General features: G+C 46.1%; 1 protein-coding gene across 3 annotated transcripts in view; it reads left to right on the top strand.

Moving 5' to 3' along the window:
• The window catches only part of LOC141270661 (gastrula zinc finger protein XlCGF66.1-like), a 268,510-nt gene that overhangs the window by 231,716 nt on the left and 12,596 nt on the right, over window positions 1-24,198 (top strand). The window contains exon 2 of one of the 3 annotated variants that reach the window (XM_073680755.1): window positions 6,202-6,314. The exons of 1 other annotated variant lie outside the window; for it this stretch is intronic. The gene's annotated coding sequence lies outside the window, so the exon portion shown is untranslated. Of the gene's footprint in view, window positions 1-6,201; window positions 6,315-21,631; window positions 21,723-24,198 lie in introns of those variants that run through there. One more of the 3 variants, XM_073680754.1, reaches the window with a different exon arrangement.

Below are 24,198 nucleotides of genomic sequence, written 5' to 3'. Positions count from 1 at the left end.
TATTGGCACCCTTTGAAAAATCATGTGATGCTTCTCTAATTCGTGTAATTAACAGCACCTGCAACTTACCTGTGGCACCTAACAGGTGTTGGCAATAACTAAATCACACTTGCAGCCAGTTAACATGGATTAAAGTTGACTCAACCTCTGTCCTGTGTCCTTGTGTATACCACATTGAGCATGGAGAAAAGAAAGAAGACCAAAGAACTGTCTGAGGACTTGAGAAACCAAATTGTGAGGAAGCATAAGCAATCTCAAGGCTACAAGTCCATCTCCAAAGACCTGAATGTTCCTGTGTCTTCCGTGCGCAGTGTCATCAAGAAGTTTAAAGCCCATGGCACTGTGGCTAACCTCCCTAGATGTGGACGGAAAATAAAAATTGACGAAAGATTTCAACGCAAGATTGTGCGGATGGTGGATAAAGAACCTCAACTAACATCCAAACAAGTTCAAGCTGCCCTGCAGTCCGAGGGTGCAACAGTGTCAACCCGTACTATCCGTTGGCGTCTGAATGAAAAGGCACTGTATGGTAGGATACCCAGGAAGACCCCACTTTTAACCCCGAGACATAAAAAAGCCAGGCTGTAGTTTGCCAAAACTTACCTGAGAAAGCCTAAAACGTTTTGGAAGAATGTTCTCTGGTCAGATGAGACAAAAGTAGAGCTTTTTGGGAAAAAGCATCAACATAGAGTGTACAGGAAAAAAAAAGAGGCATTCAAAGAAAAGAACACGGTCCCTACAGTCAAACATGGCGGAGGTTCCCTGATGTTTTGGGGTTGCTTTGCTGCCTCTGGCACTGGACTGCTTGACCGTGTGCATGGCATTATGAAGTCTGAAGACTACCAACAAATTTTGCAGCATAATGTAGGGCCCAGTGTGAGAAAGCTGGGTCTCCCTCAGAGGTCATGGGTCTTCCAGCAGGACAATGACCCAAAACACACTTCCAAAAGCACTATAAAATGGTTTGAGAGAAAGCACTGGAGACTTCTAAGGTGGCCAGCAATGAGTCCAGACCTGAATCCCAAAGAACACCTGTGGAGAGATCTCAAAATGGCAGTTTGGAGAAGGCACCCTTCAAATATCAGGGACCTGGAGCAGTTTGCCAAAGAAGAATGGTCTACAATTCCAGCAGAGCATTGTAAGAAACTCATTGATGGTTACTTGAAGCGGTTGTTCGCAGTTATTTTGGCTAAAGGTTGTGCAACCAAGTATTAGGCTGAGGGTGCCAATACTTTTGTCCGGCCCTTTTTTGGAGTTTTGTGTGAAATGATCAATGATTTGATTTTTGCTTCATTCTCTTTTGTGTTTTTTCCTTGCAAGCAAATTAAATGAAGAGAATAATACCAAAGAATTTGTGATTGCAAACATTTTCAGGAAGAAACTGAGTATTATCTGACAGAATTGCAGGGGTGCCAATACTTTTGGCCAGCACTGTAGGACTTAAACACATTAACCCTACCGAGCCAGGACAAAAGAGGGGTATCAAAGGAGCGTAGGAGAGTTTCCGTTTGTCCTATCAATGGGGAGAAATTGTGTTGGAAAAGTGTGCTAGTATCATCCGTTATATATATCCCCAAATATTTAAGTTTGTGTTGTTGCCATTTAAAGGGGGCAAGGCTTTTCAGGATTTGTACGTCCTCTCTGGGTACCGAAATATTCAGAGCCTCCGATTTATCCAGAGTAATCTTAAAATTGGAGAGTTCTCCAAATAAGGCGAAGAGTTCCAAAATCTTGGGGACTGCCATTTTGGGGTTGGATAATAGAAGTAAGAGGTCGTCCGCGAAGGCAGCCACCTTCAACTCCAAATGGTTGATCTTCAACCCTTCAATCTCAGGCTGTTGCATGATTACTTGGATAAATGATTCCATCACAAGGACGAATAAAGAAGGGGAGAGAGGGCAACGCTGCCTAGTGCCATTAGTGATATTAAAGGGCGCTGAGAAAGTCCCGTTCACCCTGACCCGGGCTGTAGGGAAGGTATACAGTGACATGATTGCGTCTATGAAAGGAGGGGGAAAGGCGAATCTATGCAGAACACACGCCATATAGCGCCAACTGATGCGATCAAATGCCTTTTTGGAGTCCGTGGAGAGTAATATAAGCGGCAGACGATTGTGCCTGGCATAAGAGATCGCCTGTAAGACTTTAGTAGTATTATCTTTTCCCTCTCTTCCACGAACGAAACCAGCCTGATCAGGGTGGACCAAGTCAGCTAATACTAAGTGTATTCTATTGGCTAAAATTTTGGCCCAAAGTTTGAGATCCGTATTCAGCAGGGAAATAGGGCGATAATTGTTGCACAGGGTGCCGTCTCTCCCCTCCTTAGGAAGCACAGTGATGTGTTCCTCTAAAGCCTGTGGTGGGGGAACCAAACCCGAGAGGAAAAGGTTAAACAATTCAACTAAATGAGGAACAAATACCTCCGCAAACGTCTTGTAATATATAATGGGGAAGCCGTCCGGACCCGGGGTCTTCCCACCAGGAATAGAGGCAAGTGCTTCCTTTACCTCTCGAGAGGAAATTGGGGCAAGTAAAATAGAATGTCCTATAATGTCCTGAAGCGGAGATCTCCGGGAGCGCAAGAGTAGAGAGAAAGTCATGTATGCGGTGAAGTGCTGTAGGAGGGTCGGACATGGAATCATGGGGGTTTAGATTATATAGGGAGTGATAATATGTGCAGAAGGCCTCTGCTATCTCCCCTGACTCCAAGACTACCTTTCCCCCCTCTGCTCGAATCTGCCTAATGAAGCATTTGTCCCTCTGCGCCTTTAGCATTCTGGAAGTAAGTTTGCTGCCTCTGTTGCCGTGTACATATATTTTCTGCTTGCAGCGTGCATAAAGTTTGGCTGAACGTATATTAAGTAAGTCCTTTCGTTTTTCTCTCAGATCCCTCAACTCCGATCAGATGCTGTCTGTTTTCTTTTGTTTATGCAAACGCTCCACGACATTAATGTGATGCAAAAGAGAGTAAATTTCTTTATCTCTTTTCTTTTTTATATGGGAACCCAGTAAAATCAGTTCCCCCCTTAGGACAGCTTTATGGGCTTCCCATATCATGGGGGTGAGTTTCCTGTCGACCTTATGCTCCCCAAAAAACCTTTGTAATGAGAAGGTAATCTGGGAAACACTGTCAGCGCTACTCAAGAGTGTTTCGTTCAAACGCCACGAGGGGGGGAGCCGCGATAGGGAGTCTATTTTAACCGACAGAAAGATCGGAGCATGATCCGATAATGTTATGGATCCTATCGAGGTGGAAGTGATTAGTTTAATGGCTGAGGATTGGACTAGTAAGTAATCGATTCTGTGATACGTGTCATGAGGAGAAGAGTAAAACGTATAATCCTTTTCATTGGGGTGAGCTAATCTCCAGGGGTCTATTAAGTGAAAGGTTTGTAATTTATTAATCAGTTTTCTCCGGTCTTTGTGAGAAATTGTAGATTTCCCTGAGGAAGAGTCCAGGTCCGGTTGTAACGTCAAATTAAGGTCCCCTCCCAAAATTAATAGTCCTTCCATGAACAATAAGAGCGCGTCCAAAGCTTCCGACAACCACTCAACCTGTCCCTGGTTTGGTGCATAGACGTTTGCGAATGTAATTGGGGTGTTGAATAGTAAACCCTTCACAAAAACATATCTGCCCTCTGAGTCCGAGATGCTATCTTTTAGGGTAAATGGAAGTCCCCTCTTAAAAGCTATACTGACCCCCTTGGAAGCCGACCCTGGACAGCTATGAAACCAAATTGGGTACTTAGAATAGGACATATTAGGGGATCTGCCCTTCTTGAAATGAGTTCCCTGAAAAAAATTACCTGAGAGTAAGCCTTATTCAAGAGAGATAAGATCTGGCTACGTTTGACGGGGCTATTCAGTCCCTTTGTGTTGAGAGACGCCACAGTGAGCAAACCTTCCCCAGCGCTACTAGCCATATTCAGACGAGTCATCGGTAACCTCTTCCTGCACAATAAACCTGTGTATACAAAACTATGTATAAAAACAAAGATAATCTCATCTTCCGCAGGGGGGGATTGTAGGGACCCAATTGTTGAAGATGAGATCCATAGCAACCAAGTGGTGTTCAAATATAATTCAAATAGTTATTAACATGTGACAAGAAAGAAATAAGTACACATCAAACAATCAGCTATAAGCCAAAAAAGAATTGCATGTGACTAGCGCAACCTTGCGCTTTCCTCATCTGTATCAGTAATTTGAGGAGACCCATGTCCGAGAACTCCCAGGCGTTCCGATAAACGAGGTCAGGGGAGAGGATGGGAGGAAGAAAAATGGAATATCAGCTGGATAAGGAAAGGTGGGGAAAGGGGGGTAGACAGGAAAATCGGGTTAAAGGAGTAAAGAGGGAGAAAAAAGGAAGGTTAGGGTATAGATAAAAGTGTAAGGAGCCCCCATCGTCGCTCGCAAGACCCCAAGGAGGACAAGGACAGCATAGGCAATCGGTATCGGTGTCCACAGGACCGATAAGTAAACAGGTATTGGATGTAAAATTCCTTGAGATTAACAGTCTCTATCTACATCCTTTACATAAACCCATCTCGTCAGACAGAGTCCCCTTTAAAGAAAGGTGATAGTCACATTCATGTGTGTTGCTGGCTGTTCGCTTGCTTTTTGGCCTTTGGTGATGTCGACTTTTTTTAATCGACCAATCATCGGACTTATCAAGCCGTGGGATGGGCAAACCGATGTCGAGTGGCATCCACGAGGGAATGGATGTGGGATCCATTTGTAAAGGTTCCCAGGCAGCTTCCAGGTCTTCTGGGTTGCGGATGGTGATCTGACGATCATCCTTAGTAATACCCACCCCAAAGGGGTATAACCACCTGAATCGCAAGCCTTGGCCTAGTATTGCGTCAGTCAATGGTTTGAGAATTTTTCTCTTGGCCAGCGTAGTTGGGGAGATATCCTGGAAAATTTGGTAATTGACGTCTCCATACGTCAGTGGTGATTTTTCCCTTGCTCCAGACAAAATGGCAGCCGTGTCGACATAACTGAGGAGGCCACAAATTATATCCCGTGGGCGTTCATTAGGTTTAGGCTTTGGTCTAAGAGCCCTATGAACTCTCTCGATGATAACCGTGTCGGCCCTTTCAGTGCCTAGTATAGCCGCGAATATCTCTTTAGAGACCTTTTTGAGGAATTCTGGAGCGAACGACTCGGGAATGCCGCGAAAACGCACATTTTTTCTCCAGCTCCTGTTCTCCTGGTCCTCCAAAGCCAGATAGACGGAATTGAGGTGTTGCTGATGGACAAGAATATGGTCGCCAAGGGTATTAGAGGCGTCTATTAAGTCCGTCTGTGTGTTCTCAAGTGTTTCAACCCTATGCCCTATATGTCTTACGCCAGATTTGAGATCAGCCAGTTCCTTGACCAAGGGCTGTACAGTAGATTCCAGCAAGGATTTCGTGTAGGTCCTGGAGAGGGGAGCCGAGTCTTCCGAAGTGGATCCGCAATCCGAGTCACCCGGACCATCGTCAAAGTGATCATTAACCATAGAAGTCGCTTCACTACGGACCTTTTGTTTGTCTGGAGACTGTGACATTCCCACTTTTTTATTTAGGAATTTTTCCAAATCTCCCTTAGATGTAGTAGACCGAGTTATAGAGGTTTGCCGTTGGAGCCTTTTTGCCATTATTTTGTGATCTGTGTGAACCATCATGAGGCGGCTGATTATGGGCGATTGTAAACACCACTTGGTTACATCAGTAAAGTCATTTTATCTGCATATTTATATGGCTTTGGACATAGTTGTGGAGTTTATATATCCAATAGTGTAGAAATGTAGTAACCCAGTTCTTCCAGCAGGTGGAGCTCACACTCCACAAATTGATGGGTACTAGTACTCCGTCAAAGAAGATGTGTATAAAGGAAACTGAGATGGTGTTGAATGCCTGTATATGGACAGGACTCAATAAAAAAGTCACAGCTCTTCCCCTCTAGCAGTTAGTAACCACAATAGGGATATATTTGTGTCCTATAAATATTGCAGACACCGAGGACTACTTCCCCACCTGGCAGCTAGGGGTTAATGAAAGTACAGTTCAGCTGCCAGCAACTTCCCTCCAGGCGCTTGGGTAGCAGGAGCAGTGGCAACTGTGCAATGGTGCCTTTCCCGCTTCCGAGGCTTCGTGGGCGGAGCTATGCAGGGGAAGATGGCGCCAGCTTGTTTTTTTTTTGTTTTTTTCTTTTCAGAAAAAGGCACCCATCACCAGATCCCTCCCAGCGCTCTCCAACCGTCCGATGCGGGCACGAAGACTCCGATGCCCGCCGATGGCTCCCGTACCGCTTCTGAGGACACCGCTGAGGTAAGCGTCACCGTCCCCCTATCCCGGCAGATCGGGCCCCGCAGCCTTCCTTCGTGCTCTCTGTCTTCAAGCTGCCGACGGAGCGGCCGAATCCGACACCCTGGGTCTCCTGGGGCCGCGCAGCTCACCTCCATGTCCTCGGTCTGTCTGGTGAGGTGCAGGTGATGCAGATCAGGCGGGAAGCTCCACCACAGCTCCAGTCATGCCGCTCCAGGGTCTCCTCTGCGTTTTCCTTGATCCTCCTGGCCGTCACCAGGGTAAGAGTGATCTATTGTTCCCACAGGGTGGTAGAGAGGGGACACTGAAGGTTTCATATGCTGAAGTGTCAGAAAATCTGTTTTTTTTTTACACTTTTGGTGGCCTGGGAGCAGGAGCAAAGATCATGCACGACCAGCCATGCCAGAGCCCAAGCCACGCCCCTCTGGCTCAACAGTTTTCAAAGCAACATTAAAAACATGGGGCTTAACATACATGTAATATACATCATTATCATCTGTTCTCTCTTCCTCTTTCCATCCCTCTTTTGTTATGTCATTTGCTATACGACCCCAGGCCATAGCCGCAGATAATAAATCTGTATCCTCTAGTCTACCCTTTTTTTCCTTTAAAGTTATTTTCCACAGCCCCTGCTGAAGTCTTCCCCTCTTATTCATTCCTACAATGTCCATTAACTGTTTAACTCTAGCAATATACTTAACCCCTTCACTGTCAGCTCCAGTGTCTGAGCGCTAAAGCTATTATTCGACACCTCGGCTTTCTTTGTAAACAGTCTCAAGAATTTCTGCATGGCTGACGAATGTTGACACAATACAGACATAAAAGACAGACTAGACCAGGGGTCTCAAACACGCGGCCCGCGGGCCGCATGCGGCCCCTGAGGCTGCTTTATGCGGCCCGCAGGCACAGACCCCTTGACGATCCCGACCTGGTCCAGGAGGAGCCGCCGACAGCAGCGCTGTATTGCCGCACAGAGACTGTCTCCCAGCACTGCATTTCCAATGCCAGCCGCTGGCCAATCAGAGGCCAGCAGCTGATATCTGCGTGTCGGCGCAGCGAGTATGACGTCATTGCCATATGCAGATGTCAGCTGCTGGCCTCTGATTGGCCGGCGGCTGACATTGAAAATGCTGTGCTGGGAGACAGTCTCTGTGCGGCAATGCAGCGCTGCTGTCGGCGGCTCCTCCTGGACCAGGTCGGGATCGTCAAGGGGTCGGACTCTGTGGTGCCTGCGGGCCACATCTGCAGGAAGGTCGCCGAGGGAACGGAGGACAGGTGAGAATCATCTTTTTTTTTTTCTATTTTATGTGTGTGAAGAACAGCACAGGGGGCACAGAGCCACAACATGGGGACCGGGATGGGGCACAGAGCCACAAGAGGGGACCTGGATGGGGCACATAGCCACAAGAGGGGACCTGGACGGGGCACAGAGCCACAAGATGGGGACCTGGATGGGGCACAGAGCCTCAAGATGTGGACCTGGATGGGGCACATAGCCTCAAGATGTGGACCTGGATGGGGCACATAGCCACAAGATGGGGACCTGGATGGGGCACAGAGCCACAAGATGGGGACCAGAGCCACAACATGGGGACCTGGATGGGGCACATAGCCACAAGATGGGGACCTGGATGGGGCACATAGCCACAAGATGGGGACCTGGATGGGGCACATAGCCACAAGATGGGGACCTGGATGGGGAACATTGCCACAGGATGGGGACCTGGATGGGGCACATAGCCCCAAGATGGGGACCTGGATGAGGCACATTAGTACAAGATGGGCGCCAGGATGGGGAACGTTGCCACAGGATGGGGACCTGGATGGGGCACATAGCCACAAGATGGGGACCTGGATGGGGCACAGAGCCACAAGATGGGGACCTGGATGGGGAACAGAGTCACAAGATGGGGACCAGAGCCACAAGATGGGGACCTGGATGGGGAACATTGCCACAGGATGGGGACCTGGATGGGGCACATAGCCCCAAGATGGGGACCTGGATGAGGCACATTAGTACAAGATGGGCGCCAGGATGGGGAACGTTGCCACAGGATGGGGACCTGGATGGGTCACATACCCACAAGATGGGGACCTGGATGGGGCACAGAGCCACAAGATGGGGACCTGGATGGGGCACAGAGCCACAAGATGGGGACCAGAGCCACAAGATGGGGACCTGGATGGGGAACATTGCCACAGGATGGGGACCTGGATGGGGCACATAGCCCCAAGATGGGGACCTGGATGAGGCACATTAGTACAAGATGGGCGCCAGGATGGGGAACGTTGCCACAGGATGGGGACCTGGATGGGGCACATAGCCACAGGATGGGGACCTGGATGGGGCACATTAGTACAAGATGGGGACTTGGATGGGGAACATTACTACAAGATGTTTTCCATTATTACTATATGATGCTAATTGTAAGACAATATTACTGTATGTGGCCAATTGGGGGAAATAAAATTGTAAAAAAAATAAAAAATAAAATAAAGCATGAAAAAATATTGGGCACTAAAAATGCTGTTTTATATGTAAACTAAAGTAAACACAAAAAAGTGCACGTTTATTATCGCCACATCCATAACGACCCAAGCCATAAAAAAATAAACACGGCAAAAATGTTCAAAAGGTGTATACAAAAAAAAATGGTATCACTAAAAATGTCACATTGAACAAAGAATGCGGCCCCCAAATTCAAATTTTTTCCATGTGCGGCCCATATACCCAGCCGAGTTTGAGACCCCTGGACTAGACAAAGTGAATTCTTGTGTCAGTATGACTCAATGAAACAGAATAATCTCCTTATATACACAATAGCGGCAGATACTAGCTGGCCAGCCTAGCTTCTGTATCCACCCTCGTGCGTTCTATCTTCCAAGAACAGGACGTTGTCTAGGGAGCGATACAGAACTGCAAAACTTTTTTTTACCTTTCTCACATCATCCCCCCTGCGTTCTCTTTTTTTTTTTTTTTTTCAGAACAGGAGGTATATGGAGATGCAATGTGAGATTACACCCAGGAGAGTACTCTGTTCACAATTCACACACAACAGCCCATCCACTAAGTCAGTCTCAAACACAAACAAATTAGAATAAGCAAAGGTTACAGTGGATTGGAATGTGAGTGGGTTTCGATAACACCAGCAGGGTCACACCTACCCACACTTAAGGATTACCACAACAGACCGACTTGTGCCCTCTGCTAATCCATGAACGACTGGAAACACAAGCAAGTCTATAATTACAGTGTAATTAACTAGACTTACCGTGTAAGGTGGGTGATCAGGCCCATCCAGTCATCCACGATCCACAGCTGGACACCTTCATTCGGTCTGCCCTGGTGTGGTGCCCCAAGTTGGTTGCGCCAATTGTGGAAGTGAGGTGCAAAGGACCCCAACCCTTTGCTTATCCCTTGCCAAATTAACTTATTCAAGTGTATACGTGAAGCTTTGATATCGGACAGACAGAGTCAGATACTGAACTTCTCTTGAAGAGAAATGGCACAGGAAAGATGTGTTTATTATTCCAGCATAACATATATATCTATTCAGTGTAAAGGAAGGTCCCAATAGGGTGTCGCCCTGAGGCAATTGAGCAATCACAGTAGTCTCTGGCCCATGGTATAAATAAGTCTCATTATGTTGTCGTATGGGGTTAAATGTTTCCTCCCCAGATATTCTCCTCATTCGCCAGGATATTCTCTTGGGAGGTTATGTTGAATCCTTTGTCTCGTCTCCTTCTTGTAAACAATTTGAAAGTCCACTTCTATAACCAGTTCCAACTAGTTCTTTCAGGATATATATATATATATATATATATATATATATATATATATATATATAACTGTATATATAGTGACACATGAGTGCAGATATCTAATACATATATATCAAGGTTTTCAAAATATATTAAAGTGAGGGTATATATGACTAAATTATATCCAATATAACAGATATATGCAAAACAAGATTCATAACATACAACAAAATATAAGTATAGATATTTAGTATACATCAGAGTTTCATATAATGTTTTTTAGTAGATTTTAGAATCTTATCTTTAACAGTGTCATGGACAGGGAATTGGCAAGCACCTAGCACAGGAGAAGAGGCAGGTGTGTCACCCGCTGGCACCAATCGTGGACCCTGGCATGCGGCCCACAAAGTTGGGTGCTTAGATGACATGTGCCTGATCATGTTGGTAGTGGTTAGGCTCTTAGTGGTCAGGCCCCTGCTGATCTTGGCATTGCACAGATTGCAAATGACTATTTTTTTGGTCTCAGAAAGACCAAAAAACTTTAAAAAGTCCCAGACTGGGGAACACCTACCTCTTTGTAGGAGAATTTCACAAGTGTCAGTGCTCTGCAGAACAGTTGCCTGTCTTCTCTCTCTGGTCACTCCACTGCCTCTTCCTGCTTGTTTTGGTGCTTCCGATCCCTCCCCCTCAGCACTGCTGGCCTTGCTCTGCATGCGAACTTCCCAGGTTGGGTCAGTGACTTTGTCATCCACAACCTCGTCTTCCACCACCACACCCTGGTCCTCCTGACTTGTTTGACTTAACAAACTGATTTATCAGCAACTGTGTCTCATCATCTACCTCCTTAGACAAAATTTGCAGTTTCCCACCATCACCTTCTTGTGACCGTGGCTGCTCTAGGTTTTATGCATCACTAAACAGCATCTCCTCCTGGAGCATGCAGGGTGAGAGGCCACAATCAAGAAATGATGATGTACAGAGCTCCTTAGAGTGTCCTAGTGAGGGATCACTGGTCTCCTGGGACTCAACATGGTGGGAGGAAGGAGGATCAGGGTGAAGATTAAGTAATCCAGACCTTGGCTGGTGAGACTGGATCGTGTGGAAGACTGGGTGGTGTTGGCAAGCATGCTGGAAGCATTATCTGCTATCCAACCAACCAGCTGTTCGCACTGGTCTGGCTTCAGAAGTGGTGTCCATTGCCTGTTATGATCTGCTACAAGCATTAAGGAAAGAAAGGAGATCTGTCCCTACAATAGAACTAAGCTAGATCCCTACGATGTAACGGGGAACCTGATCCGGCGATCAGACCCGCTAAAGTCCTCGGCTAGTCTGTACGAAGACCTATAGATGCAAGGGAGGGATCCCTACAAGAACTAGGGACTGGGATAAAGTTGGGCACCTCCTAGCAGAAATTGTAGCGGTAAAAGACAAACACACAACAAAGAACATAAAGGTCCGAAGACCAAGCTAAACTGACTGAGAAAGGTAACTAAGCACCAGGCTAACTTAAGAGTAGAAATTACAATGAAGTCCAGCAAGGCCAGGAGGGCGGAGCAGGATTAAATAGACAAACAAGGTCATGTGACCAGCAAGATAGAAAAAACCTAACAGGAGAGTTCTAACAGTACCCCCTCTTCTATGAGGATCCTCCGGATCCCCTAGGCCCAGGCTTATCAGGAAACCGCTTGTGAAATGCTCTGACAAGTCTGGAAGCAGAAACATCATCCGCCCTCACCCATGAGTTATCCTCGGGTCCGAAACCTTTCCAAGCGACGAGATACTGCAAACTCCCTCTATACCGTCTAGAATTTAGGATGCGGGAAATTTCGTATTCCCCATCCTCCACCACTGGAGGAACAGTGGCAGAGACGTCTCCATCCGACACATAAGCTCTTTTCAACAGAGAAACATGAAACACCGGATTAATCTTCCAGGAGGTAGGAACCTCCAACCTAACAGCAGATTGGTTAACTACCTGAAGCACCTTAAAGGGCCCTACAAACTTGGGACCCAATTTTTTAGAAGGAATTCTCAACCGCAGATTCTTAGAGGACAACCAAACCATGTCACCAATAGCAAACAAAACCTCTTGCCGTTTCCTATCAAAGTACCTCTTAGATTTTTTGTTAGCCTCCTGAAGATTACAACGCACATCCGTCCAAACTCTCTCCAAGTCACCGGAAAAACTCTCCTCCTCAGGCACAGCCGATACCAATTTGGAGAATGACCCAAAAGACGGATGTCTCCCAGAACAACAAAAAAAAAGCGAACAACCAGCAGAAGAGGATGTATGGTTGTTAAGAGCAAACTCAGCAAGTGGCAGAAACTCAGACCACCCCTCCTGATTGTCTGCCACAAAACAACGCAAGAACTGCTCAACATCCTGATTCTTCCTTTCTGTCTGGCCATTAGACTCAGGATGATATCCGGATGAAAACGACAAATGAACTCCCAACCTGTCACAAAAAGCACGCCAAAAACGAGCCACGAACTGAGGTCCCCTATCCGAAACAATGTCAGTAGGAACGCCATGTAGTCTGACAATTTCCTTGACAAAGGCCTTAGCGAGTGTCTTAGCGCATGGCAGTTTGATGAAAGGAACCAAGTGACACATCTTGCTAAAACGGTCCATGACCACCCAGATGACTGTGAAACCCTCAGAGGGGGGGGGGGGTCAGTAATAAAGTCCATAGCCAGATGTGTCCAAGGTGCACTAGGAACCTCCAGAGGGCAAAGCAACCCCGCTGCAGGAGTATGTGAAGACTTAGATCTAGCACACACCGTACATTGACGCACCCACTTAATGACTTCCTTCTGCCATCCAGGCCACCAAAAACTGCGACCCACAAGTCTCTTGGTCTCAGAAATTCCTGGATGACCTGCCAACCGAGACTCATGACACTCAACAAACAAATCTCTCCTAAAGGTCCTAGGCACAAACAACCTCCCATGGGGAGTGCTAGATGGGGCATTCTCCTGCGCTTTAAGAATCTCATCTTCCAAAACGGAGTCCAATGCAGCAATCACAACACCTTCTTGTAAAATGCTCCCCTCCTCCTCAGCACCGACCATGGGAGAAAAGCTGCGAGACAAAGCATCAGCTTTAACATTCTTGGTACCCGGGATGTAAGTAACGGAAAAATTAAACCGCGAGAAAAAAATTGCCCACCTAGCCTGACGGGCATTCAAGAGCTTGGCAGCATCAAGATAGATCAGATTTTTATGATCAGTGAAAACCTGAATGGGAAATTCAGCACCTTCCAAGAAATGACGCCAGTGTTCAAATGCGAGTTTAATAGCCAGCAATTCCCGATTACCAATATCGTAATTAAGTTCAGTCTCAGAAAATTTTTTTGAAAAAAAAAGCACAGGGATGTACTCCATCCTTGTTTTTCTGAGACAACACCGCACCGACCCCCACCGAAGAAGCATCAACCTCAACCAAAAACGGCTTAGTCACATCAGGCTGCATAAGGATGGGAGCAGAGCTGAACCTCTCCTTTAGAAACACAAAATCTTCAATGGCCTCAGTAGTCCACTGAACCGCATTAGCACCTTTCCAGGTGAGATCGGTCAGTGGTTTGACAATAATAGAAATTTTTTTAATGAATTTTCTGTAATAATTGGCGAAACCCAAAAACCTCTGTATCGATTTCAAACCAATAGGCCTAGGCCATTCCTGAACCGCCTGAACCTTCACAGGGTCCATCTCAAAGCCCTCGCTGGAGATAATGTAGCCCAAAAAACTAATTCTCTGTACAGCAAACTCACATTTCTCCAGCTTAGCAAAAAGCGAATTGTCAATTAATAACTGTAATACCTCACGTACACTCCGCCAATGAGACTCCAGATCAGGCGAATAAATCAAAATGTCATCCAAATACATAACCACATTTTTGCCGATCAAAGGTCTAAGGATGTCATTAATAAGATTCTGAAAAAATGCTGGAGCATTGGTAAGACCAAAAGGCATAACCAGGTTCTCAAAATGACCCACAGGAGTGTTAAAAGCAGTCCATTCATCACCCTCCTTCATGGCCAACAAATTGTATGCCCCCCGGAGATCAATTTTAGAGAACCACTTGGCCCCCACTAACTGGTTAAACAAATCAGGAATCAATGGCAGTGGGTAAGGACTGCGTACAGTAATTTTATTAATCTCACGAAAATCCAGACAAGGACGTAAACCGCCGTCCTTTTTTTTAACAAAAAAAAATCCAACAGCCACAGGAGACTTGGAAGGCCTAATGTGACCGGCAGCCAAGCTTGTCTGTATGTATTCCTCCAAAGCCTTTCTCTCAGGAATAGTATGATTAAATAAACGACTTTTAGGAAGAGTCGCTCCAGGGAAAAATTCAATGGTACAATCATAGTCTCTATGGGGAGGCAATATTTGTGACTCCTCCTCAGAAAAAACTCTCCAAAAATCCTGAATAGGTATAGGTAATTCCCCTTTTTCCACCGCAGCAATACGTCCGTTACAACACTTGTCATAACACTTAGGACTCCAGGACTTAATTTCATTGGTAGACCCATCCAGTACAGAATTGTGCAATTTTAACCAGGGTAACCCCAAAATTACTGGAGAAGGCAAATTATTTAATACCACCAAATCCAAATTTTCTTGGTGAATACCATTAATAGTGAGGGGAAATTCACAGACCTTGTGAGTAACACTCTTCAAGGGGGAGCCATCGACAGAAACCACAGCAATAGGGTATGACAAAGGCTTGGGTTTTAATTTAAGTTTTTCCAAGAATCTCCCGTCAATCACATTCAGAGTAGAACCACAATCCACAAATATCCGAAATTCAATTAATTCTTCCTGAGCAGCAGTAGTAGCAGAAAGAAATACCCCCTTAGAATTTAAACAGGCAATACGGGCGCAACTGACCTTTTTTTTTTCTTTGTTCATACGAAGCACACAGTTCTTAATAAAATGGTCAGATTTCCTGCAATAAAAGCACAAACCTTCAGCAGATCTGCGGTCTTTTTCCTGAGAGAGGGGTGCCATCGCCCCAATCTCCATCGGCTCTCCAATGTCAGTACAGACCCTCTCAAGACTCGGAGCTGACATGGCAGAGGATTTACTTTCATTAACCCTTGCACGCAGTCTCCTGTCCACCCGTATAGCTAATTGCATAGCCTCCTGCAAGTTTCCAGGTGTGGGATAAGCAATCAGCAAATCCTTAAGCCTTTCACCTAGCCCCGCAAGAAACAAACTTTTCAAAGCTGAATTGTTCCACCCCACCTGGGCAGACCACCGACGGAAGTGAGAACAATATTTTTCCACATTACCTGATCCCTGCCTCAAATGTCTTAATTCAGTCTCAGCTGATGAGACACGATCAGGATCATCATACAACAAACCCAAAGCAGAAAAAAAACTATCCACTGATCTAAAGCATGGATCACTAGTTGGAGAGAAAAGGCCCATCCCTGAGGTTCTTTGCGCAAAAGTGACATTATGAACCCTATGCGCTGTGATTCATCACCAGAGGATCTGGGTCTCAAACGAAAATACAATAAACAAGCATTTTTAAAGGAAAAAAAATCCTGTTGATCACCAAAGAATAAATCAGGCAAACGTACCTTAGGCTCCACAAAATGTGCTCCAGAACAGCTACTCACGTGTTGTTGGAGCTCGGCCACCTCCAGAGAGAGTCCCTGCAGGCGTTGAGCCAAATCCTGAACCGACACCATGATGGAAACTGGAAGTCTTTCCTTAGAGATATTTTTGGGCTGGACTACTGTTATGATCTGCTACAAGCACTAAGGAAAGAAAGGAGATCTGTCCCTACAATAGAACTAAGCTAGATCCCTACGATGTAACGGGGAACCTGATCCTGCGATCAGACCCGCTAAAGTCCTCGGCTAGTCTGTACGAAGACCTATAGATGCAAGGGAGGGATCCCTACAAGAACTAGGGACTGGGATAAAGTTGGGCACCTCCTAGCAGAAATTGTAGCAGTAAAAGACAAACACACAAAATAGAACATAAAGGTCCGAAGACCTAGCTAAACTGACTGAGAAAGGTAACTAAGCACCAGGCTAACTTAAGAGTAGAAATTACAATGAAGTCCAGCAAGGCCAGGAGGGCGGATCAGGATTAAATAGGTAAACAAGGTCATGTGACCAGCAAGATAGAAAAACCCTAACAAGAGAGTTCTAACATTGCATCTCTGCAAAGTAGGACAGGAAGCTATGTGTCATGGATGGGCGTGCTGTTTATGTTCCAGCCACAGGCGCAGTCACACCTGCCCCACATCCTGTCTATGTGCACCATCATCAGCACTTCCCAGTCCCTTACCGCACGCCTTACGCATTTTGTAATTGCTAGGTCTCTGGAAACCAAGTTTCCTTGATTAACTGAAACTACATTTTTTTAATAAAATTTTTTTTTGTCAACTATAGCATGCCATGCGGTTTTCATATTTTTTAAACCAGCGTAATTTTAGACAAAGCACGTTAAACTGTATGGATCATGTGACAACACAGCTTCTAATCTTAATTAGAAATCCTATCAAGGAAGGAAATAACAATTATTTCAAGCCATCATATGCCCTGGAATACTAACAAGTACAGAGAACCTACAGAAAAGTATACAAACAGGCCTTATATCATCAAATAATCTTTATTAAACATAGAGAAAATTAGTTAAAAGAATACAGAAAAACACAAGGACATTTAAAAATACAACATACAGATTAAAAATTGATGTAAGAGGGGGATGGGTATGTCCCAAATAAATTAATAAATACACCTCATTAATATACAAGAAGGATCAATACACTGGAACCGTGATTATATTGTCAGTTTCATAGATTTCAATGCACTCCTAAAGAGTAACGATATATTCAATCTGTATCAAAACCAATTAAGTTAAATTCACATCAGGTAAATAATAATAGAAAGCATGCATTACTAGGGGTACAATACAATACCACTTGGAGTGGTGTGAGGGGGGTTGTGGTATGTCCCTCTTATTAATGTATTGTTTATGACTGCACTGTCTGGCCATGTATTTTATTGCCACATGCAATTTATATGCACTTTGCCTCTCTAACATTGAGCAACCTCATATGAGGATCTTATGTAAGCATACTTACTTCATTCACTGTAAGCTTACTGACCCCTAGTGGTGCATATTTTCTATTACTATTTACCTGATGTGAACTGAATTTAATTGGTTATGATACATATTGAATATAGCGTTACTCTTTAGGAGTGCATTGAAATCTATGAAATTGACAATATAATCACGGTTCCAGTGTATTGATCCTTCTTGTATATTAATGAAGTGTATTTATGAATTTATTTGGGACATACCCATCCCCCTCTTACATCAATTTTTAATCTGTATGTCGTATTTTTAAATGACCTTGTGTTTTTCCTGTATTCTTTTAAAGAATTTTCTCTCTGTTTAATAAAGATTATTTGATGATATAAGGCCTGTTTGGATACTTTTCCGTAGGTTTTCTAATCTTAATTAGCCAGACGTCTAGATTTGTTAGACCAAGAGAAATACACTGTTGTCTTTGTGTTGACTTTTGAATGTGTTTCTTTGGCTGGTCAAGAAGGACAGTCACTCAATGTTTGGGAACAATGATGTTTGTATACTATGCTAATTGCACATTGTACTAAGCCAGGTAGTTGTTGATTTACAAGAGTAGGGGGATAACAACTATTGAAATTGATTAAATGCTCAAACAATGAGACATGATCCCTGCACCTTCCCTCCTTGACATGTGGATGTGTGTTCCTGAAAGGACAATTGTGAACTATTTAAGGGACATATGCCTCTTTAGCAGACAAGCTTTACAGAGAGAATCAGACAGACTCTTCAGCACAGCAGATTGGTTGCATGGCTCCACCCACAGAGACACAGATTTGGATTCTACAGGATTCCGGGGTAAGGGTACACGTCCCTGACTGGAAGGATACAGATCAGCTTCATTGACCATCAGAGAACCCATGAATACATTTGGTGAAACCAGGTTCGGATAATGAGGTCACCTGGCCCCATGGATATGTTGTTTGGGGTTGCCAGGTGGGACTCTCTGGTCGCCTGGAACCAATGGAGACGTTCGGAGAAGCCAGATTGGGACCAGCCGGTCATCTGGCCCAATGGAAACTCGGGTCTCCTGGCCTTGCATCTAGATGGAGTCAGATTCAAAAGCTTGCCACTACCTCTTTTCTGTGGGGGCCTGCCAAAAGCGGGGGGGGGCAACTAGTTGAGATAGTTGGTCCTGGAAGTCAAAGGTCGCAGCTATTCCTGGTGGGCCAGCGGAAGTGTGAGACTGTGTAATTTTGCACCAACTTGGGTATTTGCTGGGACTGTTCTGTGTGTTTATTGTCTGTTTGGTGGTTAAATAAAATATTGCCACACTGTTTTACCCTCACCCTGTGTTGTCTGAGTAGTATTATGCCCATGGAAGACCCCGGGTCTTCACAGGTGACAATAGTCAATTTTTGGAACCAAAAAATTTGGTCAACTATAGCACGGCAATCTGTATGGATCATAATGCAGTAAACTGTTTTGAAGGTTTTTTGTGCAGTTAATACGATAATTTCACACAGAGCACGTTAATCTGTATGGATCACAATACTGTAAACAGTTTTGAAGGTTTTTTTTTGCAGTTAATACTAGGCTAATTTCACACAAAGCATGTTAATCTGTATGAATCACAATAAAATCCCCCCCCCCCCCCCAAAAAAAAAAAAACATACTGGTCACCTGCGGCAGCTATATATTTAGCACTAGACTGCAAAGCCCTAAATAGAGGCTGTATTCAGCCACTCTCCCTCCTCCTGCAACTGTCCCTAGGCTAAATGCAGAATGTATTGCATAAAAACAGCAAAGCACAAGATTAGCCCTTAGAAGGACTTTTAATATAGAAAAAAGGGACAACTACTCTCTTCCTCCAATAAGAACTGTCCCTGAGCCGCGTAATGGCGTCAGCATGCCGAGCATGGCAGCGCCTGTCCTTTTATAAACCCTAATAATGTAATGCGGCCAGCCAATCACAGTAATGCCTCTACCAAGATGGCTGAGACATTACAATGACTGGCAGGCAATCCTCACATGTTTATTGGCTGTGTAACAGGCGCCAAACATGCAGGGCGGGGATTTAAGCTTGAAATCCGAACACCAGCCAATATTCTCTGAGTGCCGAGCACATCCGAGCACCCAGATACTCGAGTGATATCTGAGTATCACCGAGCATGTTCGCTCATCACTACTTTCTAAATCCCTTTCGTGTGCTGCCTGAAGATAAGGAAGTGGAAAATGTACCCGAAATTTTCATTTCCTTGTGTCCTTCGGCAGCACAACATCCCTCCAATGTTTCTATTTACTGCTACACACCATATGTCTCACCCTCGCTTTGGTAGTATATTTTTAGAGTAGTATGATTGGATAATTGGCTTAACTCTAATGAACTCTAGCCGGGCAGACGAAGAGTCATTTACCCATTCGTGTGCTGCCTGAGGACTCAAGGAAAGGAAAATTTCAGGTAAATTTTCCACATTTCTGCACCTATTAAGTAAATTAGGTTATTAGTGTTTTTCATTGCATTTTTTACATTTCTATAGTGTTTTTATCCCTTTTTTGTCTATTGCTGGCATGTAATGTTTTAAATAAAACTGCTTTGTTTTTAATATTTCCTGGTATTTGGCTTTGACAAAATTTTATTGATACAGTCATGTGCGGATTATATGCTTTTTTGATGTTTTCGCCACAGAAACGCTCTATAAACTCATGTGCGTTTTTTACTTGTGGATTTTCTGCATCTAATGCAATTCTATGGGAAAAATCTACACATAAAGTGTACCGGCAAGAGAAATTGACATGTTGTGGACTTGTAACTCGCACCGCAGATCAGTTTACGCTAAGTAAAAATAAACAGACGGTGAACATGACACTCTATAAACCCCATTGACTTTGTAGGAACTGAAGTGGGCTGCACTTATAACACAGCAAAAATACGCAGCATCAAAAACTCAGCATGGGCACACAGACTAAAGGGGTATTCCAGTGCTGCTCACTTCCACATCAGAGGTAAATGGTGCTGAAGTTACAAGAGTCTGTGCACCATGGGCAGGTGTGGTGAAAGTCAATGGGGGGGCCGTAACATCATTGGATCAGCCCACCTCTGAAGCCAGAGCTGCACCATTAACAATCCTCCTAAAACAGATTTTGAAATATTTCGAAGGTGCAGAATATAAAATAGAACAAGTTTGGGCCCCTCAATTCTATTTCAGAAACAGATTGGTATCCAAAAAAAGAAGGGTCGATTTTAGAAAAGGCGGCGCGGGGTAATTGAGCCAATAGTTAGGAGCAAATAATGGTGTAACCATGACATACTCCACACAAGGCTCTGCACATGTTGTACACGCGCGGCTCTGCTCCGTACACCTCGCACAGACACGCGGCTCCGCTCCGTACACCTCGCACACACGTGCGGCTCTGCTCCGCCGCGGCTCCGCTCTGTACAGCTCGTACACATGGCTCTGCTCGCACGCCTCGCACACACACGCAGCTCTGCTTCGTACACCTCGTACACACACGCGGGTCCGCTCCGTACGCCTCGTACACACGCGCGGCTCCGCTCCGTACGCCTCGCACACACGCGCGGCTCCGCTCTGTACACCTCGCACACACGCGCGGCTCCGCTCCGTACACCTCGCACACACGCGCGGCTCCGCTCTGTACACCTCGCACACTCGCAGCTCCGCTCCGTACGCCTCGTACACACGCGGCTCCTCTCCGTACACCTCGTACACGCGCGGCTCCTCTCCGTACACCTCGTACACGTGCGGCTCCGCTCCGTACGCCTCGTACACACCCGGCTCCGCTCTGTACGCCTCGTACACGCGAGGCTCCGCTCCGTACGCCTCGTACACACCCGGCTTCGCTCCGTACGCCTCGTACACGCGCGGCTCCACTCCGTACACCTCGTACACGCGCGGCTCCGCTCCGTACACCTCGCACACACGCGCGGCTCCGCTCTGTACACCTCACACACTCGCAGCTCCGCTCCGTACGCCTCGTACACACGCAGCTCTGCTCCGTACACCTCGTACACGCACGGCTCCTCTCCGTACACGCGCGGCTCCGCTCCGTACGCCTCGTACACACCCGGCTCCGCTCCGTACACCTCGTACACGTGCGGCTCCGCTCCGTACGCCTCGTACACACCCGGCTCCGCTCTGTACGCCTCGTACACGCGAGGCTCCGCTCCGTACACCTCGTACACACCCGGCTCCGCTCCGTACGCCTCGTACACACCCGGCTCCGCTCTGTACGCCTCGTACACGCGCGGCTCTGCTCCATACGCCTCGTACACACCCGGCTTCGCTCCGTACGCCTCGTACACGCGCGGCTCTGCTCCGTACACCTCGTACACGCGCGACTCCGCTCCGTACACATCGTACACACACGGCTCTGCTACATCCACACTGTAAACCCCTCCTGACCCCACACATAACCTTCACCTCATCCAGCACCATGACAACCAGCACAGCAGAGTCCTGCATCCACTGAGGCCCCTGATCATGTGACCCCTGACTCCTCCCCTCCTGTGACCTCATCACAGGTCCTGTGCGCACAGAACAGCCATATATGTGGTGGCGGCTCTGCAGGTGGAGGTATGTGGAGATCCCCCATTACTGGGCATTAACCCCTTCAGCACTGAGTTTTGGGGCGTTTCTGCTGCCGCTTTCCAAGAATTAAAGAGTTTCTGTTCCTTCTCCTCTGATAGATACATACGACCCAACTATGAAAAACAGGAAACACATTTTCCTCACACAGTATAATGGTCCCACAGTACCACCATCCCCCCACACACAGTATAATGTTCCCACAGTCCCGCCATCCCCCTACACACAGTATAATGTTCCCACAGTACCACCATCCCCCCACACACAGTATAATGTTCCGACAGTACCGCCATCCCCCCCACACAGTATAATGGTCCCACAGTACCGCCATCCCCCCACACAGTATAATGTTCCCACAGTACCGCCATCCCCCCACACAGTATAATGTTCCCACAGTACCGCCATCCCCCACACAGTATAATGTTCCCACAGTACCGCCATCCCCCCACACAGTATAATGTTCCCACAGTACAGCCATCCCCCCACACAGTATAATGTTCCCACAGTACCGCCATCCCCCACACACAGTATAATGTTCCCACAGTACCGCCATCCCCCACACACAGTATAATGTTCCCACAATACCGCCATCCCCCCACACACAGTATAATGTTCCCACAGTACCGCCATCCCCCCACACACAGTATAATGTTCCCACAGTACAGCCATCCCCCCACACAGTATAATGTTCCCACAGTACCGCCATCCCTCACACACAGTATAATGTTCCCACAGTACCGCCATCCCCCCCACACAGTATAATGCTCCCACAGTACCGCCATCCCCCCACACAGTATAATGTTCCCACAGTACCGCCATCCCCCCACACAGTATAATGTTCCCACAGTACAGCCATCCCCCCACACACAGTATAATGTTCCCACAGTACCGCCATCCCCCACACACAGTATAATGTTCCCACAGTACCGCCATCCCCCCACACAGTATAATGTTCCCACAGTACCGCCATCCCCCCACACAGTATAATGTTCCCACAGTACCGCCATCCCCCCACACAGTATAATGTTCCCACAGTACAGCCATCCCCCCACACACAGTATAATGTTCCCACAGTGCCACCATCCCCCTCACACAGTATTATGTTCCCATAGTACCGCCATCCCCCACACACAGAATAATGTTCCCACAGTACCGCCATCCCCCACACACAGTATTATGTTCCCATAGTACCGCCATTCCCCCCACACACAGTATGATACTACATGTTGCCCCCCCACAGTTTGGTACCACCCAACCCACTGACTAATAAATACTCACTTAGCCCCATTCTTAATGTCTGTACAGTTGAACCTGGGACATATGGGCAGCACGGTGGCTCAGTGGTTAGCACTGCAGCCTTGCAGCGCTGGGGTCCTGGGTTCAAATCCCACATTTGCATGGGTTTCCTCTGGGTTCTCCCACACTCCAAAGACATCCTGATGGGAAATGTAGATTGTGAGCTGTGAAGGGGACAGCGATGATAATGTCTGTAAAGCGCTGTGAAATTAATGGCGCTATATAAGTGAGTAAAATAAATAAATATGAGATAATCATCACACGATAGTTGTGTAGGATAATAACGTATAATAAAGTCGTGGATGTGATTTCACCAACATTGTGCAGGGAGATTGTTTTCCCTATAGTGATGTATATTTCTTATTGATAAAACTGTGATATTTGTGTTTTTTTCTTCACTTACAACCTATTTTGAATCTTTTTCTCCACAACCCTCATTAGTGCGATCATACAACATACAAGCCTCTGATTGCTCCGGTGATGCACTGTACTACTGTAGTGCGGTGTATTATCCCTCCTGTCAGTGTAATACTAATGGCCCTATACACATCAGATAGCTGTCGGCCAAACGATCATGCGGCTGACGGCTATCTCTCCTGACTCCCCCATACACATGAGCACTGTGGTTGCCCGAACCTTCCTGTGATCTGTATGAGAGAGCTCCTGGCAGATTCCTGTGGCAGAGGATTATCTCCAGAGAGAACAAAAGGATCGGCCTCTGTAATAAAGCATAACTAATCCTTCACTCACCTATCATCTGTCAGGAGGCCTCCATATACATTAGGCAGCCGATACTGCTCAAATCAGCGGTTTTACCTGATTTTAGTCTAATGTGTATGGGGCCTAAGAGGTATCTTATTACATTCTGTCTCTGGCAGGGCCTAATAGACTTTCATATGTTCTAGGCCCAGAGGCCATTTTTAAGCCTCCTGGTACCTTAGTAACCCAGCAGCACTCCACAATCGAGTAGTGACGGGGGGGCATTGGGCAGAACGAGGAGCCCCGTAACTGACAACCTTCTTATATGCTATGGTTGTTTTTGGCAGAATCAAATAATTAAACAGCCAGGGTTATCGTGCCCATGCCATCCATGTGACAAACAAGAACATTATGGTGCTGAAAAGAGTTAATTATTTTTATTCTAATTGTTAACGTTTGATAACGTGAG

This window comes from Phyllobates terribilis, unplaced genomic scaffold (assembly GCF_046119375.1).
Source record: "Phyllobates terribilis strain yellow unplaced genomic scaffold, ASM4611937v1 Scaffold_5__5_contigs__length_657084704, whole genome shotgun sequence".
NCBI classification, from domain to species: Eukaryota; Metazoa; Chordata; class Amphibia; order Anura; family Dendrobatidae; genus Phyllobates; species Phyllobates terribilis.
This window is presented reverse-complemented; position numbering and strand designations above follow the sequence as displayed.